At 43.1% G+C, this 17,147-nt stretch overlaps 1 protein-coding gene across 2 annotated transcripts in view; it reads right to left on the bottom strand.

Annotated features, from left to right (window-relative positions):
- Positions 1-17,147, bottom strand: part of PRKCE (protein kinase C epsilon) — a 546,886-nt gene that overhangs the window by 315,855 nt on the left and 213,884 nt on the right. The gene's annotated exons all lie outside the window — the stretch shown is intronic.

Here is a 17,147-nt window from a genome sequence, read left to right as displayed (position 1 = left end):
AACACCACTGGCTTAGTCTTTCACTGAACAAATATTTTCTGAGCACCTACTATGTGCCAGGTACTATTCCAAGTTGTTAGACATGCAATGATGAACAAGATAAAATTCTTGCCCTCTGGAGTGTACATTCTAGAGGGACAAACATAACAAGTGAACAAACAAATTATAATTTCAAAAGGCAACAAGTGCAATTTAAAAAACAACTCAAAACCAAAATGTATATATATATATATATTCCCAGAGAGTATGTTTTGGTATAAAAATGGAGGCACTAGGATAATGTAAAAAGAAAACTAGACTTTCTGTAAGCATGTATGGTGTTTTACTTTCAAAATGTGCTTTCACAAATGTCAATGCATTTTGCCATCACTCACTGTAAGGATGCATCAGTGTGCTCATTCACCCAAGCAGAAACAGAAGCACAGATGTGAAAAATGAGTTGTTTCAAGGTCCAGTAAGTTTCATTCTTTGGATTTCCATTTATCAGCTGGCCACAGAGAAACTGAAAAGATTAGCCACAAGATGGGAATACCAGACCACCTAACCTGCCTCTTGAGAAATCTGTATGCAGGTCAGGAAGCAACAGTTAGAACTGGACATGGAACAGACTGGTTCCACATGGGAGGAGGAGTACGTCAAGGCTGTATATTGTCACCCTGCCTATTTAACTTATATGCAGAGTACATCATGAGAAACACTGGACTGGAAGAAACACAAGCTGGAATCAAGATTGCTGGGAGAAATATCAATAACCTCAGATATGCAGATGACACCACCCTTATGGCAGAAAGTGAAGACGAACTAAAAAGCATCTTGATGAAAGTGAAAGAGGAGAGTGAAAAAGTTAGCTTAAAGCTCAACATTCAGAAAACTAAGATCATGGCATCTGGTCCCATCACTTCATGGCAAATAGATGGGGAAACAGTAGAAACAGTGTTAGACTTTATTTTTGGGGGCTCCAAAATCACTGCAGATGGTGACTGCAGCCATGAAATTAAAAGACACTTACTCCTTGGAAGAAAAGTTATGACCAACCTAGATAGCATATTCAGAAGTAGAGACATACTTTGCTGACTAAGGTCCGTCTAGTCAAGGCTATGGTTTTTCCTGTGGTCATGTATGGATGTGAGAGTTGGACTGTGAAGAAGGCTGAGCACTGAAGAATTGATGCGTTTGAAGTGTGGTGTTGGAGAAGACTCTTGAGAGTCCCTTGGACTGCAAGGAGATCCAACCAGTCCATTCTGAAGGAGATCAGTCCTGGGATTTCTTTGGAAGGAATGATGCTAAAGCTGAAACTCCAGTACTTTGGCCACCTCATGTGAAGAGTTGACTCATTGGAAAAGACTCTGATGCTGGAAGGGATTGGGGGCAGGAGGAGAAGGGGACGACAGAGGGATGAGACGGCTGGATGGCATCACGGACTCGATGGACATGAGTCTGAGTGAACTCCAGGAGATGGTGATGGACAGGGAGGCCTGGCGTGCTGTGATTCATGGGGTCGCAAAGAGTCGGACACAACTGAGCGACTGAACTGAACTGATTTGCTTCCCAGGTGGTGCAATGGTAAAGAATCCACCTGCCAATGCAGGAGATGCAAGAGTTGCAGGTTTGACCCCTAGGTCAGGAAGATCCCCTGGAGAAGGAAATGGAACCTACTCTGGTATTCTTGCCTGGAGAATCCTGTGGACAGAGGAGCCTGGCAGGATACAGTCCATTGTGTTGCAAAGAGTCAGACACAACTAAGTGACTGAGCACACACACATTTGCAACAAACATAACTGCCTCTGAAACAATAAGAAACAGACCAAAAGCGTAAGAGAAAAATGCAAAGGAATTCCTTAGTCAGCAAAGGAATGAACAGATATTTCTCAGGAAAGATCAAAAACCTGTAGGTACATGAAAAGATTCTCAATTTCATTAACCATCAGAGAAATACAAATTTAAAGTATAACGACATACCACCTACCACACTAGCAGAAATTTAGAAGTTTGATAACACCAAGTATTTGTGAAGATATAAAGTAACTGGAAATTGCAAACAAGTATATTTATGTCTGGTGGTAGCATCCATTGCTACAGTCACTTTGGAAAACAATTCATCATTACCTAGTAAATAACTTATCATTACCTATTGGACATACAAAGACCTTTTGAACTATCAGCTCCACACCTAAGCATATAATCAAAAGAAATTATAGGTGCAATGTGCTCCAGAACAGCAAAAATTTGAAAATAACCCAGATGTCCATGAATAGGAGAATGGATAAAGGAATTTTGCTATTAATAAATGGGATAACATGAACTATAGTCACAGTCACATCAATATGGATAAATCATAAAGAATATACAGGATGGTACTATTTAAATAAAACTAAAAAGTAGAGAAGACAGAGCAATATATTATTTGAGGAAATAAGCATATAGGTGGTAAAAATCTAAAAATGCAAAAAAAAACTTAGCACAAAATTCAGAATAGTATTGGGTTGGCCAAAAAGATGTTACAGAAAAACCCAAAAGAACTTTTTGGCCAAAACCAAATAGTTACCTTTGGGGAAAAAAAGGCAAAGACAAGGTCAGTGAAGGGCCCCGGAGGCTGCAAAGGTACTGGAAATGTTCTTCTTTTTTAAATTTGGCTCATAGGTACATATGACCATAGAGGAAAGGAGGGAGGGTAAGATTGATTTAAATTAATCCCAAAAGACAGACTGATTCAAGGGAAACAATGACAGAGGATATTTTTTTCTTATGTCCAGAAAAAACATTATCACTTGTTGGTTTTCTAAGGCAAGGAAGCCTGGTGAAGGCCTCACACAGTACAGGAAATGAGTGTTAAATCCGAAGGACACTGGTTTGATTTCTGCTTTAAAAAATTAAAAATAAAAGTAAAATAGGTCCCTCTTCAGGCAGAGCTAGGTGATTCTAGTTGGCCTGGCAGTAGAGTGGCTACAAGGGCCATAATTACAGCCAGGGAGAGGTTGGGCAGCTAGATGGCCATCTATAATTAAGCAGGTGAAGTCTGTTTTCCATGCTCCAGGCATGGTCCCAATGACCCCACACCCCCCATTACAGGCAGTTCTTAACTTTCACATGTTTCGCCTTCAAACAACACACTGGCCAAACAGAGACAGTTGCCGTCAGACAGCAATGACATTTCACAATAGTGCTCTCTGCCTGCAGAGACCCGGAGCCACCTCCACACATTTGCCACATACACCTGGACAGCAGTCACTCACTAATTCCAGGAGCAAGTATTTCCTAAGCACCCCTGTTCACTGGCACTGAGGCCATAAAAGAACAACAGAGACCAAAATAGACACAGTCCTGGCCTGCTTAGAGTCTAAAGAAAGCATTTGTGCATTTATTGAATATTTTATTGCTCTGGCCCCTTTTTCTTAAGTAAGAATGATGAATAAGGGAAAAAGGGAAAAGACTGGCTGTTGTGATAAGATGCATCTTTTCTCCTTTAGAGAATACAGAAAATCAGCAAAGGGTCCTCGGGGGCAGAAAAAGGTCCTATTTAGCCTCAGCTGTGTACCCTTCTAGCATTTAAGGAGGTTGACAGGCTTCCCAGGTGACCAAATGAGAAAAGAAAAAATAATAAGATGCTGGAATTATTACTAAAAAATTGTGCCTACACAATGGGACATGAGGAGAGGATTTTATAATATACTTTTGTTTTCCGGGAATGGAATCTCCTATTATAAGATTTAACTCAGTTATTCAGACTTTCTTTGCCCTTCAGACATGTGTGGTTTTTTTTTTTTTTTTTTTTTAGAAAGGTATCATGCACAAAATTAGGGGACTGCAAACCTGGCTATTGGTCCTTCATGCATGAGAAGGTTAATAACGTTTATGACTTCATCTTTCTAAAAGGGTTGATCTTTTCTTTTCTTTGAGGGGAGGAAAGAACTAGCTATGGGATGGCATCAATACCACCACCCATGTGAAAGCTCTGAAGGTAATTTCAAGCATTAGATAAAACGTAGGTCAATGGTGGGGGAAGGCAGTCAACCACCTTCCTAGTGCCCTCACCTCACATAGGCAGTAAATGGTTCAACCTGTTCACGGCAATCATCAACCACCATAGGGAGAAGCTATCTACCCAAAATCAAACCCTTTCTTGGGGCAAGAGGCTAAGAGGCAAAGAAACCTCCATTTCTTTCCACTTCTGTAGCTTCCATGTAATACCTTCATAAGTCTGAGGAATAAACCATTACTTCTCAGCAGACATGACAAGCATGATGAAATGATGTTTTCCTTTGAGTCAGGGATCTCTGTTGCTCTTTTTCCTTCTCCCAGACGGGGCTGCTCACAGACACACACACCAATGGATCACTTTTTAAGTGAACTCCATGTTCATCTCCATATAAGAGAGAACTAAGGAGCAAAATTGGTGTTACAAGAGGTTATTCTTCTTAAAAGCAAGGCTTCCAGGATAGGTCCACACAATTTGGGGTCCAATCAAATAGAATCCTTCCTTAGATTTTTGGAAATAAGATTCAAATTTCAACATTTCCATTTTTGACTAAATTTTCCAGAAATAGAACTATTCTGTATATCAATGTTGAGGTCCAGCTTATTCTCTTTTCCCATTATTTCACTCTTATTCTCTACCTCTTTTTCCATGTAGACCTTGGATTTTTTTTCAAATAAAATAAACAGTTGTTTTATTATCCTCCATTTGTAGATATTTAATGGAAGTTATGTTACAGATAGTCTGATCTTCAAACTGGGGCTCTGTGATAACCTAGAGGGGTGGGAATGGGCAGGAGGTAGGAGAGAGGTTCAAGAGGGAGGGGACATAAGTATACCTATGGTTAATTCATATTGATGTAGGACAGAAATCAAACCAAGATAGTAAACCAATCATCAATCAATTAAAAATAAATAGATATTTTTTAAAAGAGAGAAATCTTTTCTACAATTTTTTAAAAAATGCTCACTCAGTTTCTATTTGAATACCTACAGAGATGGAGAGTTCCCTCTTTACTGCTGAAATGTACTTAACTGCTAATGAGTAGTTACTAAACTAAGCTTAAAGTTCCTCCCTGTAACTGCTATCCCTCTGGTCCCTGAACTGCCCAAGAGCCACAGGATAAGTCTTTCCCCTATTCCTCTTTGCTACACTGTAACTTCTTAAGAAACCCAATCATGTCTCACTGACTACTCAGGATCCCATGTTTCAATGAGGAATGATTGAGTCTTGCTCCTTGGTGTCAAGTATAGAGAGAGATGAGGAAACACTGTCAATGACTCACACCTGGATTCAGAAAGTCTTCAATCTGGGAATCCAAAATCCCAAGCATTCACTGAATCACAGCATCTTAACGCCTCTTATGCAATCCAGTTGAGGGCCAGAAACATGTAATAATTCGTTCACCTTCAACTGACTGGTTAGAAGCAGGGCCAGGAACAGAATCCAAGCTTCTGATTTCAGTAAAGGGGTTGCTCACACTACACTTCATCATAAAGCTGTTTATGCTGATTGCAGTATAACTAACCACGGGCCATGTGCCCAGCATGAAGAGGCCCTGTGATGATGAAGACTCCTGCGGACTTGCTTGGAGCCACCACGATAGCTAGTCTCACAATGGCTTTGGGTGATCTGAGTCCCCAGCAGACAAAAAGGTCCAACTACAGAGATAGCCCTTGTTCCCAGTCTGGCTTTGTGTAGTCCAGACGGCAGGACAGCGCCCTGGGCTCAGCACTGCTGTATCACAGGGCCAGCCAGGAGCCTCATGTGCTCTGCGCCGGCTCTCAGCTCAAAGCCTGTGTTCCAGAAGTCTCTGCCCTTGGATAATTTGTGGCTCACTGGGGTAGGCAGGGTACAACCAGGACTCTAGTTATAGATACAATATAAATATCTGAGTACATGCTTGTATGGAAAGACACAGAAGAGTGTGGGAGCAAAAACTGTGTGAACCGGTGGGTTGAAGTAGGCCAGCTGGTGTGGGAAGGTCCCCAGGAGGAGGCAAACTTGAAATCACATTTTGAAAGAACAGAGAAGTAGTTGAATTAAACGGGAGGGGACAGGATATTATAATTGGGGACTTGTTGTGCATGGAGGCCCTGAGGTGGCCTCAGAGCACCCCTAATAAGTACCAGGCATAGTTTAACCACGCAGGTTCACTCCCACCCATGAAACTGATTGTATACTGGAATACAAAACAGCCGATTATCCAAAGCAAGGTCAGACCAAACACCTTGTTTATCTCCATAGTTTCCTTTTAAAGTGACACTTTCTCCTGTTATTTCATTTAGGCACACATTCATTTGTGTGACGTTAAAAATTATGCCCCTACTGTGTACCCAGCACCTAACAGAACTCCCCCTGCATTTCCACCTCCATTAAAGGCAGGTGCAACTTGCCTGCCTCAGAGGAGGAGCACGGAGAGGTAAGTTCTAGCAAGGTCCCTGGGTGAGTTACTTTAATTAAAGCCTCAGGAACTGGGAGAAAATTAGCACAGTGGGGTCAAATTCAAGCACCACTCAATACTTGAGGGTATTTATAGACAAGCAAACACAAAAACAAAAAATCCAATATCCTGACTGGTTGCTTTTTGTTTTCGTGGTATAAATTGGTGCCTGTTCTCCTACCTAAAGAACACCGATGCTATCCATTTTGACCTTCTGCAGGTTATTAAAGCTGGGACTTGAATACCAGGGCCCAGGGAATATCCTACCTCCCTAAGAATATGCCAAGTGCCCTACCAGCCCTTTTCCAGAAGAAAGGACAAGGTGGGGGAAAAGATACTAAACAATAAAGGATTAAAAGTTCTTGATTTTGAAGACAAAATGATTGGAAGTTGGGGAAGAAAAAAGCAGATTTCTCTCTTAATTTTCAATCCTATAGAAACTGGTTCAGAGAGAAAATCACAGGTCTTAGAGTCTCTCACTACTCAAAGTGTTGTTCAAGGACACGTGGCAAGGGCATCTCCTAGGACCTAATGAGAAATGCAGCAACTCAGGCCCCACCCCAGGCCCACTGAATCAAATCTGCATCTTCACAGGATCCAAGGGATTCACAGTATTAAAACTCCTTAAGCCTCAATTTTTCCATCTGTAAAATAGGGATACTGAAATGGCAGATCCATTAAGGCTTTAAAATAATCTCTGTACAGAGATTTGGCTTAAAAATTTTTGTCCTCTCTCCCTTCCTCCTTCTAGGTGCCCAACTCTGAGCAAACTTATCTTGGTTTTAATTAAGCCCTGCAGAGGGCCATAGGGTCAATAGTCTCATTTCTCTCTCTCTTTGTATACCAAGGAGGCCACGGAGGTCCAAGTGAAGCAGCTGCCTTGTTGCCAGACACACCCTAGCTTGGGAGCTCCTCGAGGGCAAGACCTACGTCTTTTACATCTTGTTCTCTCCAGCTCTTGGCAAGGTGCCAGGCAGGCAACAGACTCTGCATGTACATCTGTTGAATCAGCAGTATATCCAGTAATTAACCAATTGTGGAACAAAAGCTAAAGTGCAGGTGTCTATGAAATCCTAGTCCCAGTAACACACAGATACACCTGAAAGTGGACTTAACTTCCCCTAACTTCATTCTTTCTGACAGTTGCCAAAGAACTTACACCTGGCTATTCATCGAAGCCATGAGTTCCTGCTGCAGAGAACAGTTCTCTGAACTAAACATCACTATTAATTTTCAGGAAACAGGCAAACTTGAGTGTCTGTAGAGTATGAATAACCCCCTGGCAGCCAGTGTGCTCTACTTAGCTAGGCAGAAGGGACCTCAGCTAGCGAAGTCTCTCGGTCCGCGGAGATGACTAAACTTGGAACAAGAAGCAGCTGGCCCTGAACTCTGGAGAGTGCTGCCTAGTGCTAATGAAAAATACCTGCATGGGACTGTCCATTCAGAGGTGTGCAGCCTCTCAGCAGCAGGAGTGGGCATGCAGAGGCCAGCAGCTTCCTGCAATGAACGCTCTGTGAGCATCATTCATCCATCACTTGTTCCACGGAGTCTGGCTACCTGGCCCACCTGCCTCTACGTGTCAGAAGCACATGGTCCTTGGAGACAGGCACACGCTGACAGCATCCTCAATTTCAGCACATCCCACTTCAGATCAGAGATGTCTTGAGTGACATAAAGTGGGTGTCATGCTTTATTTCTGAGCTCGCTGCCCTTAGACATTCACGCTGTGGATTAAGCAGGTCATTCCTCTCTACCTAGGTCCTCTGAAACCTGCCGCAGCCTGTGTTCATGGGCAAGCCACAGTCTCTGTGTATATGGGAATGGTAACATTTCTGCCTAATTCTTTTTTTTTTTTTTTTTTTTCAAATTTTCTAATTGCTTTAACAGCTCATGCACATCACATGGGAAAGAAAACCAAGATAACAGACATTGACAAAAATGGTTCCCCCTTTTCTAAATTCACCCTTTCCCTTCCCCAGAGACAACTCTGGTTCCCAGTATGTGATATATCATGCAGAGACAGCCCATACACCCCCAAGCATGTCCATGAGAAGGGGCCTGGGGGCAAGGATTTCTGTTTTCACTGTTCACTTCTCGGTCCCTGGTATAGGGCTTCCCTGGTGGCTCAGAGGGTAAAAAATCGGCCTGAACTGTGGGAGACCAGGGATTGATCCCTGAATCGGGAAGATCCCCTGGAGAAGGGAATAGCAACCCACTCTCATATTCTGGCCTGGAGAATTCCATGGACAGAGGAGCCTGAAGAGCTGAGTCCATGGGGTCAGAAAGAGCTAGACACAACTGAGCGACTAACATACTTTCTGTGTCCCTGGTACTGAGAAGGTGAAGGAAGGTGAAGTCGCTCAGTAGTGTCCGACTCTTTGCAACCCCATGGACTGTAGCCTACCAGGCTCCTCCATCCATGGGGCTCTCCAGGCAAGAATACTGGAGTGGGTTGCCATTTCCTTCTCCAGGGGATCTTCCCGACCCAGGGATCGAACCCGGGTCTCCCACATTGGAGGCAGCTGCTTTAACCTCTGAGCCACCAGGGAAGCCCTTGGTACTGAGAAGAGTAACTGCTAAAGGTGCCCACGGAGAAGACGATGGCACCCCACTCCAGTACTCTTGCCTGGAAAATCCCATGGGCGGAGGAGCCTGGCAGGCTGCAGCCCATGAGGTCGTGAAGAGTCGGACACAACTGAGTGACTTCACTTTTACTTTTCACTTTCATGCATTGGAGAAGGAAATGGCAACCCACTCCAGCGTTCTCGCCTGGAGAGTCCCATTGACAGCGGAGCCTGGCGGGCTGCCGTCTATGGGGTCGCACAGAGTCAGACACGACTGAAGCGACTTAGCAGCAGCAGCAAAGGTGCCCAAATAGTTCTATGTTGAATGAATTAATGTGTAGGTCATAGGTATGCCTGAAAGCTCCACATTTTGGTAAAGCAATTCATGCAAGCATGTGTGCTAAGTTGCTTCAGTCATGTCTGACTCTGCAACCCTATGGATGGTAGCCCACCAGGCTCCTCTGTCCATGGGATTCTCCAGGCAAGAACACTGGAGTGGGTTTCCATGCCCTCCTCCAGGGGATCTTGCCAACCCAGGGACTGAACCCGCATCTCTTACGTCTCTTGCACTGGCAGGCAGGTTCTTTACCACTAGCGCCTCCTGGGAAGCCCTAAATCAAGTACTGCTGCTGCTGCTAAGTCGCTTCAGTTGTGTCCGACTCCTAGCGACCCCATGGACTGCAGCCTACCAGGCTCCTCCATCCATGGGATTTTCCAGGCAAGAGTACTACTCTGCACTTATTATATCTTCTGATTGGATGTGCCTTCAGTGGACAGTGGCTCTGTCTCCTCAACCAAGAAAAGAGGATAACTGTTATTACCTGCCTTTTAGGGTTGCCATGGAGCTGACGAGAGCATGTGGAAGTACTGGCGGTTATCATTTATTGACTGCATATTCCAGAAAGAGCAGTCCCACTATACTCTGTTCTCCCAGTAGCTACCCAAATGATCAAACACATCACGGTGCTTACTGATGTAGTGTTTGCCTTATTGCTTAAGAGCACAGATGCCCTAGAGCAGGGACCATCTTCGTTAACTCTATCCTCCTAGGGCCTAGCACTTCTTAGATAAGTAAATAAGAGATGCTTCAAATGAGGGCCACTGAGGAAGAAGGAGAGAGAGGAGATTCACAGACATTCGTTCTTAGCTATATGCATGTGCACAAAGAAACACACCTTCCCAGGCCCCCAAAAGCTCACACCAAAGGTTTATAATACAGGAGGAAGATAAAAGGCCCAGTGTGAGCAGCTTGAATAAGATGGTAAATGCATTTGATTGTGAGAATGTGAATGTTTCAATGAAGCTAGGTAATAAGAAAAATCAATAAAACTGTCAGCACTGGCCAATTTCAACTGGATAAAAGAATAAAGTAATTGGTCTTGAAAGACAACTCTCTAAATTAAGTTAGATGAATGGAAATACCCTTTTGTTTTAAGCCAAATCACAAGGACATCAACAGCAGTAAATGATTAAATCATAAGCCACTTTGACCCAGTATGATCTGAGCTGCAAACATGAATTTCCCGAAACGATCTTCTTTGTAAGACACAGAACTGATTTCTAGCAAGACAACAAAGACAGAATAGGAGGCCACACCAGGATACCCGGCGCTTGCTTCTTGACTAAGGATCTATTATAAACCGATTCTTTCTATTAAACTTATTTATTCAACATGACTATTCCTCCTTCAATTACTTCATTAGTAAAACAGGCACACAAGTCAGTAGAAAATGCACATCTACGCTCCCATAAAGGCCGAGAGGAAGGAGGCTTTGGTAGTGATCCTGAAGAGCTCTGCTCTCCACACACTCAGGATTCAATTCTGTTTTTCATCTGCTAATGGTTGGCATTTGGTGTTGTTAACTGTGGATGGATGATTCATTTCAGAGGAACTGCTGCGCATCTCGAGCCTGTTTGGAAGGAAATGAGGGTTTCTTGGCTTATTTCTCATCAAGCATTTTAGCATTGTCTCTCTTTGTGACATTACAAACCCCTTAATGGGAGTTTGGTCCTCACTGCTTTCAAGCTGACTCTCCCTGTCTCATCTGGTGCATATGGCCACTGCCAGGAACAAGCATTTATTCCATCAGGACAAAGGAGGGAGCCAAAAATCTGGAAATTAATAGGCCCATTCCCTGAGTCTTGAGTTGCAATAGCAAGTGAATATGTGGGAGTGGGGGTGGGGTGGGGTGCACATTGCAGGAATGATGGTTTTGAACATCTGGCTTTGGTTAATATTCACTCTTATCAGATACTGAGGCTGCTTTCTGTTCTCCATACGCTACTGGAGAATCCAGCTTGTCCACGAATGTCTGGGGACCCTGTGGGGTGAGCAGGATCACAACCTTATTGCCAGAGACACCTCACAGGAGGGAGACCCATCAGCTCCTTGGAGCAGTGCCTGACTTTGAAGTCCCTTTTTTGGGTGGGTAGGTCCCTTTAACATACAAAGTAATGTTTCTCATTAGAGACTGAACAGAACTTGAAAAGGGTGAGAGTGTCAGGCTTGATGCAGGGACACCCGCTAGACAGGCTGGAGAGAAGGAGAAGTCTTAGGGTGATAGCAGGCTTTCCGTGGGACTCCATGAGATTGCTGAAAAGACCACAGCAGGCCACAGAGAGATGCCTGTACCGGTCTTGTCCTTCAAATCACCTAAGTCCCGGGCTTAAAAATGTGCTCTCTGCCATAACCCAGACTTGACCATACTTGGCCTAGAACATCCCTCCACCTTAGTGGCCAAGGTGAGTGATAGGCCTTGACCATGAAGACACATCCAGAAAGAACTGCTCTCAATCTTCAAACACAGCTTAATCATTTATTTCATTTCCTTGTTTGAAAATTTCTGTCTGCCACATTGATGACTATCTTTGTTTGGAAGCTCCTTGAGAATACAAATAGCATCTATTTAATTTATAGTGTCTGTCCTGCCTTACCAAAAAAAAAAAAAAAAAAAAGAGCTTCAAAGCTGTCTTTGATAATGATGATATGATGCTCTCTACACAGAATGGCCTTCCCACTTCCTCCTTGTCAATCTGGTATACCTAACTTTTCCTTTTCAGCCTTTAAGCTTTGCTTCTTTCTTGAGTTTCTCTGTGGAGAAGGCAATGGCACCCCACTCCAGTACTCTTGCCTGCAAAATCCCACGGACAGAGGAGCCGGGTAGGCTACAGTCCATGGGGTCGCAAAGAGTCAGACACGACTGCTTCAAATTATCCCCGTTTGGAGAACTCCTGGTAGTACCAGCTAAGCACTCAGTGTGATATTGTCTTCATTTGTTCTCTAATGCTTTTGTCCTGCAGGTGTCTCGGATTCCTGATGGAATTGCAAGCCCCTTGAAGGCAAGGGCATGCGCTCTTACAAATGCCGTGTCTCATTTTCCACTTCCCAGTCCCCAGATTCAGCATGGACACCAAACTTGGCATATTTACTAAGATGCATTAATGAATACTCTTCATCTGAATGAATGGTTCTGCTTAATGATCTGATCCTCAGAAGGCAATGGATTAAAAAATAAAGAAATTCTAAGAGAAACAGTAGAATTCTTATAAGCCAAAGATTCAGTGGGACTCTGGAATCAGAAAGATGTTATCTAGATAAAAACCACCAGTGGCAGAGTGTCAAGAGGAAAGCCTGCCTCTCTATTTCAACTCTGAAGGCAGTGTTCTAATGCCTGCCATGGACACAAGGTAAGAAAGATTATTAATCTGCTGGGATTTGAGTCCAGCCAAGACTTAGTTATGGATGCACCTTACAGACAGCCTGAAAAGGAGCTGACCATTTCTAAACTGGGACCATGTAAGTTTTCATTTCATTTCAGTGGGGCAAAGATCTGCTTATTAATAAAATGGATTCTTTGGGTCATCTTTGGATTCAAAACTAAAAACTTTACCTTCCTATTTCTATAAAAAGCTTCCTGAAGAAAAGAACTAAACTGTTAAAAGCAGTGAGGAGGTGTCTGCCACAGAGGCATGGGGGGGACTCATTACTGGGGCCCTAATCCAGGCAGGGCCCTGAATCATAGCCGGGAATAGGAACCAACAGGGCCTGGTGATCAACTGTTTGGCCTAAGGCACATCACTTGACCTCTCAATGTCACCATCTCCCGCCAGAAGATGTGTGTACTTGCTCTACACACATTATCATCTTATAAAGAAGCGAAGCATGTTTGATCATGTCCACCAGTCTGTGCAACTTGAAAAAAAATCTAGAAGAGAGCTGCAAAGATGAGATAAGATTTCTAAACTCTCTCTTCAGAAAGGTTGAGGAATTTGATTGATTCAACCTGAAGAAGAGAGATTTAATAACCGTCTTCGAATATATGCAGGGCTTTTTACCCAGGGCTGATGAGAGTGTGGGGACCACATGTTCTGTCTGCACTGAGCAGAGAAGGTACAAGCCCAGGCTTAGGAAAACAGACATTCGAGGCATTAAGGGAGACAAGACACAGACAAGCTAATGAATGTCCTTCTGGGGAATACTTCAGTGGGAAAAGGGTGCTGACGAAAGAGAAAGAAAATGGGACAAAACTGTGGGAAAGTTCAAACTCTGCAAAAAGCAATCTCATAGCCCCTGAAAGATACAGATATTATTCTATGAATTTCCTCTTTGGCACCTTGCTCTATTCTTGGACCTTTTGCCATGCCCCAGAGTCAGAAACTTGCCCTCAAACTGTTTCCCTAGGTATCCAGCCTGCTGCTCCTTCCTGAACACTGGACTAGAGTGTTGCTCACCTCTCTGCCTTCAGGTCTCCAGGGCCCTGAAGATATTATCGAGCAGCCCCTTCATGTGAGTACTCTGTCCTTAAAGCAGTTCTATCACAGTATCAAAACCTACTATACATCCTATTAGCCCCATTGATGGCTGAGAAATCTGAAGCTCTAAGCTAGTAAACACTGGAGCTAGGATTTAGGAGTCCATCAGTCAGTGCAGTCCACCGGTCCACTGACTGATGTATTTCTAAGGCTCTCTCTTTTTACTCTCTCCTCTCCTTTCCCAGAGAGGAGACTGAATGCTTTCTGAAGCCTGTGGCAACAGAAAAAAGAAGACAGGGCTTGCTTTTTCACCCACCTCTTCATCTTCTACTTCCACAATATGTATTAATTTCCCAACCTGATCTACCTGCAGTATTTATGATGGATGTGCTGCAAAAATCTTTCCAATTGCTTTTATCTTCAGCATTTTATTGGAGAAACAGTTTGGGGACCCAAACATACCACTGAGATCCACTTCCTGTCCTTTATATTATTGTCTAAACTCTGAAAAACTCTCCTGGGTGAACATGACACCTGGATGGAAGATGGGAGAAGAGCCTAGAAATCCCTAGGTCAGACCCTGATTGCCCCTCCTCTGGGAGTCTGCAAATGATGGCTCATTATCATTATTACTATAAAGAATAGAAATAATATACAAATCACATCACAACAAAGGGAAAAATATTAACAAATGTCCACAACAGGAAATAATTATTTGCACAACTGAGAATTACATACATTGTTTTTTATGCTTCTGTTGCCTAGGCTAATAACGCTCTGATTTAAGTATCTGATGAGTCTGTAGTGCTGTGCTTACCAGGAAGCCCCATGGGCATTGCTGCTGTTGCTGCTGCTGCTAAGTCACTTCAGTCGTGTCTGACTCTGTGTGACCCCAGAGATGGCAGCCCACCAGGCTCCCCCATCCCTGGGATTCTCCAGGCAAGAGGACTGGAGTGGGGTGCCATTGCCTTCAAACACTAAGAGGCACCTGGTGCTTCTCCAATGATCCAGTGGGTAAAGAATCTGCCTGCAATACAGGAGACGCAGAAGACGTGGGTTGGATCCCTGGGTTGGGAAGATCTCCTAGAGGAAGTAATGGCAACCCATTCCAGTATTCCCGCCTGGAGAATCCCATGGACAGAGGAGCCTGATAGGCTACAGTCCATGAGGTTGCAAAGAGTTGGACACGACTGAGCAACTAATGCACAAGAGGCACCCAAGTCTAGAGCAACACATAAACCATTCTGAGAAGGTTTACTGCATGGGATAATGTAGGTAAAGTCCTTGGCACAGTACCTGTCAACCCCTTCTACTGGTTACAGATATTAGCCAGCTTTCAGCTTGAGCTTTGACAGATGTCTATTCAAATTATACCAAAGATCAAAACTGCATGACCAGAAATGACCTTAACTGTTATCCAGCCTGACCCCATACGTCTGAGGTTAGGTCGCCTGGTTTAGCTAAAGCTCATATCAGTCAAATCCCATTATGATGAACTACACAGGACATGCAAGCAATGGAATTTTATTAGACAGTTAGAAATCACATTAACTCCAGCTCTAGCAGACGTAAATGTCCAGGCTTTCCACAGTGTGTTAGCAAGAAAAAAGAATCCTTTGGCACATCCCAGAAGAAGGGGGTGTATTCACACAGCCTCACCCCCACATCTTTCCCTGAGCTCTTTGCTATTTGCATGTGGTGTAAAGTTTGTGCAATTGCTATGAATATCTTTTTTTTCCATTGATGGGACTGACTGGAGCACTTGAAATAGGCAAGCTGAAGGGATGCTTGATGGAAGAATAATAGAGCAGTGAAAATGTCAGCTGTGCCTCATTGCAGCTCTCTTTTTCACCTTTTCTCAGAATACAGAGTCAGGAGTTTTCACTAAAGAGAAGGACTTAAATAAGAATCAATGAATGTCCACAGTCTGGGTGTGACTAACCTGTTTTTCCCTGGACCCTTACCATGCAATCAAGGTAGCAAACGTTTTGGCTGCTTATTCTCCATTCCTCTTTTCACCCTCCCAACCTTTCCAAAAACAAAACCACCTTTGGACCATGAGTCCTCAACATCCCAGAGCAGGACTGGGAGAACAGAAGTGTAGAACACAAACAGAATGCACCAAGATCAGCTTCTAGGAAGAGATTGCTGGAAGTCTCTCCCACTATCCAGAGAAATAATTCCAAATCCAGGAACAGCAAGAAAAAAGAGGAGAAAACTTCTCCTTTTCTTCAGAGCAACACATGCTAGCACTTTACTGAGTCTGGCATGTGTCAGCATTTCCAAAGTAAACCCTGTTTTCTTTAGATGAAAGAGATAAAAGAAAAATAGACTAAGAATTCAGTCCAATGAAAACTGCTTTGGTCATTCACATGCAATAAGCTGTAGAAGCAAAAAGGAAAAAACCAACTGCCTCTGATTTATTTATTCATTCATTTGTCCATATCCTTTCCCACTAATGTAAAAAAAGGACATCTTCTATAATTTGCAAGTCATTAATTTTTTCAAAGGAAAAAATAACCAAGCCTCCCAATGATTGCCCAGCATATTGGCACAGGAAGTACATATTTAATTAATTATCCTGTTGCATGCAGAATTATGTAAGGGAAAAGGGGGATTGATTTTTCCCATCAAATGTTTCACCCATATTTCCAACCAGGAGACCACTGTAATACTGTGAAGTATGGTAAATTTGGGATCAGTCATTATGTTAAAAGTAACACAAGGCTTTACCTTACTGAGTGCTTTATTTCTTAATCCCATTTTATTATTTTTTTGCACATCTTGAATATTTCATACTAAATATTGTTAAATCTTCAAATCTTCTACAATAGTTTTCTATTCTGGGCTGTTCAGAGCTGAGAGTAGAGAAGGAAAGGTGGAAATGCCAAAATGTAATTGCAATAAAGAGCAGAAAATGTAAGAGACCAGTTTTGGAAGAATGTTTAAAGTTTTAAACCTATGCCAAATAATTGAGATCTATTATAAGAGGACTGACTTCTATTATGAGCTCCATATACACACAATTACTGAATTATTCTGAACACCTGTTGAAATCAGGTGTTAACAGTCAAATAAAAATCACCAGGCACACCTGTCAAGTGCATCTTTTGACCAGCTCCTTTGAATTTGCTTGCATAATCCCCCCTCCATAACAGAACCTTAAACTAGAGCTTTATCCCTAAAATTTTGGGGTTGTGGCTTTGGCTTATAATCCCCAGTATTCCAGGGAGATGCTGTAAAAGGCCCAAGTCTTCCAGCCAGGAGCTGTGCCTTTCCCTTTGAACCACAACCTCTAATCCCCATCTTTTCTCATTGCCAAGAGGAACCTGCCTTGCTCATCCCATCTTTCTGCAGTGACATTTGAGCCAACCATTCTGTCCCCTGCCCTCATAGAGAAGAGGAGAGGAAAGAT

This window comes from Capra hircus, chromosome 11 (genome assembly GCF_001704415.2).
Source record: "Capra hircus breed San Clemente chromosome 11, ASM170441v1, whole genome shotgun sequence".
NCBI lineage: Eukaryota > Metazoa > Chordata > Mammalia > Artiodactyla > Bovidae > Capra > Capra hircus.
This window is presented reverse-complemented; position numbering and strand designations above follow the sequence as displayed.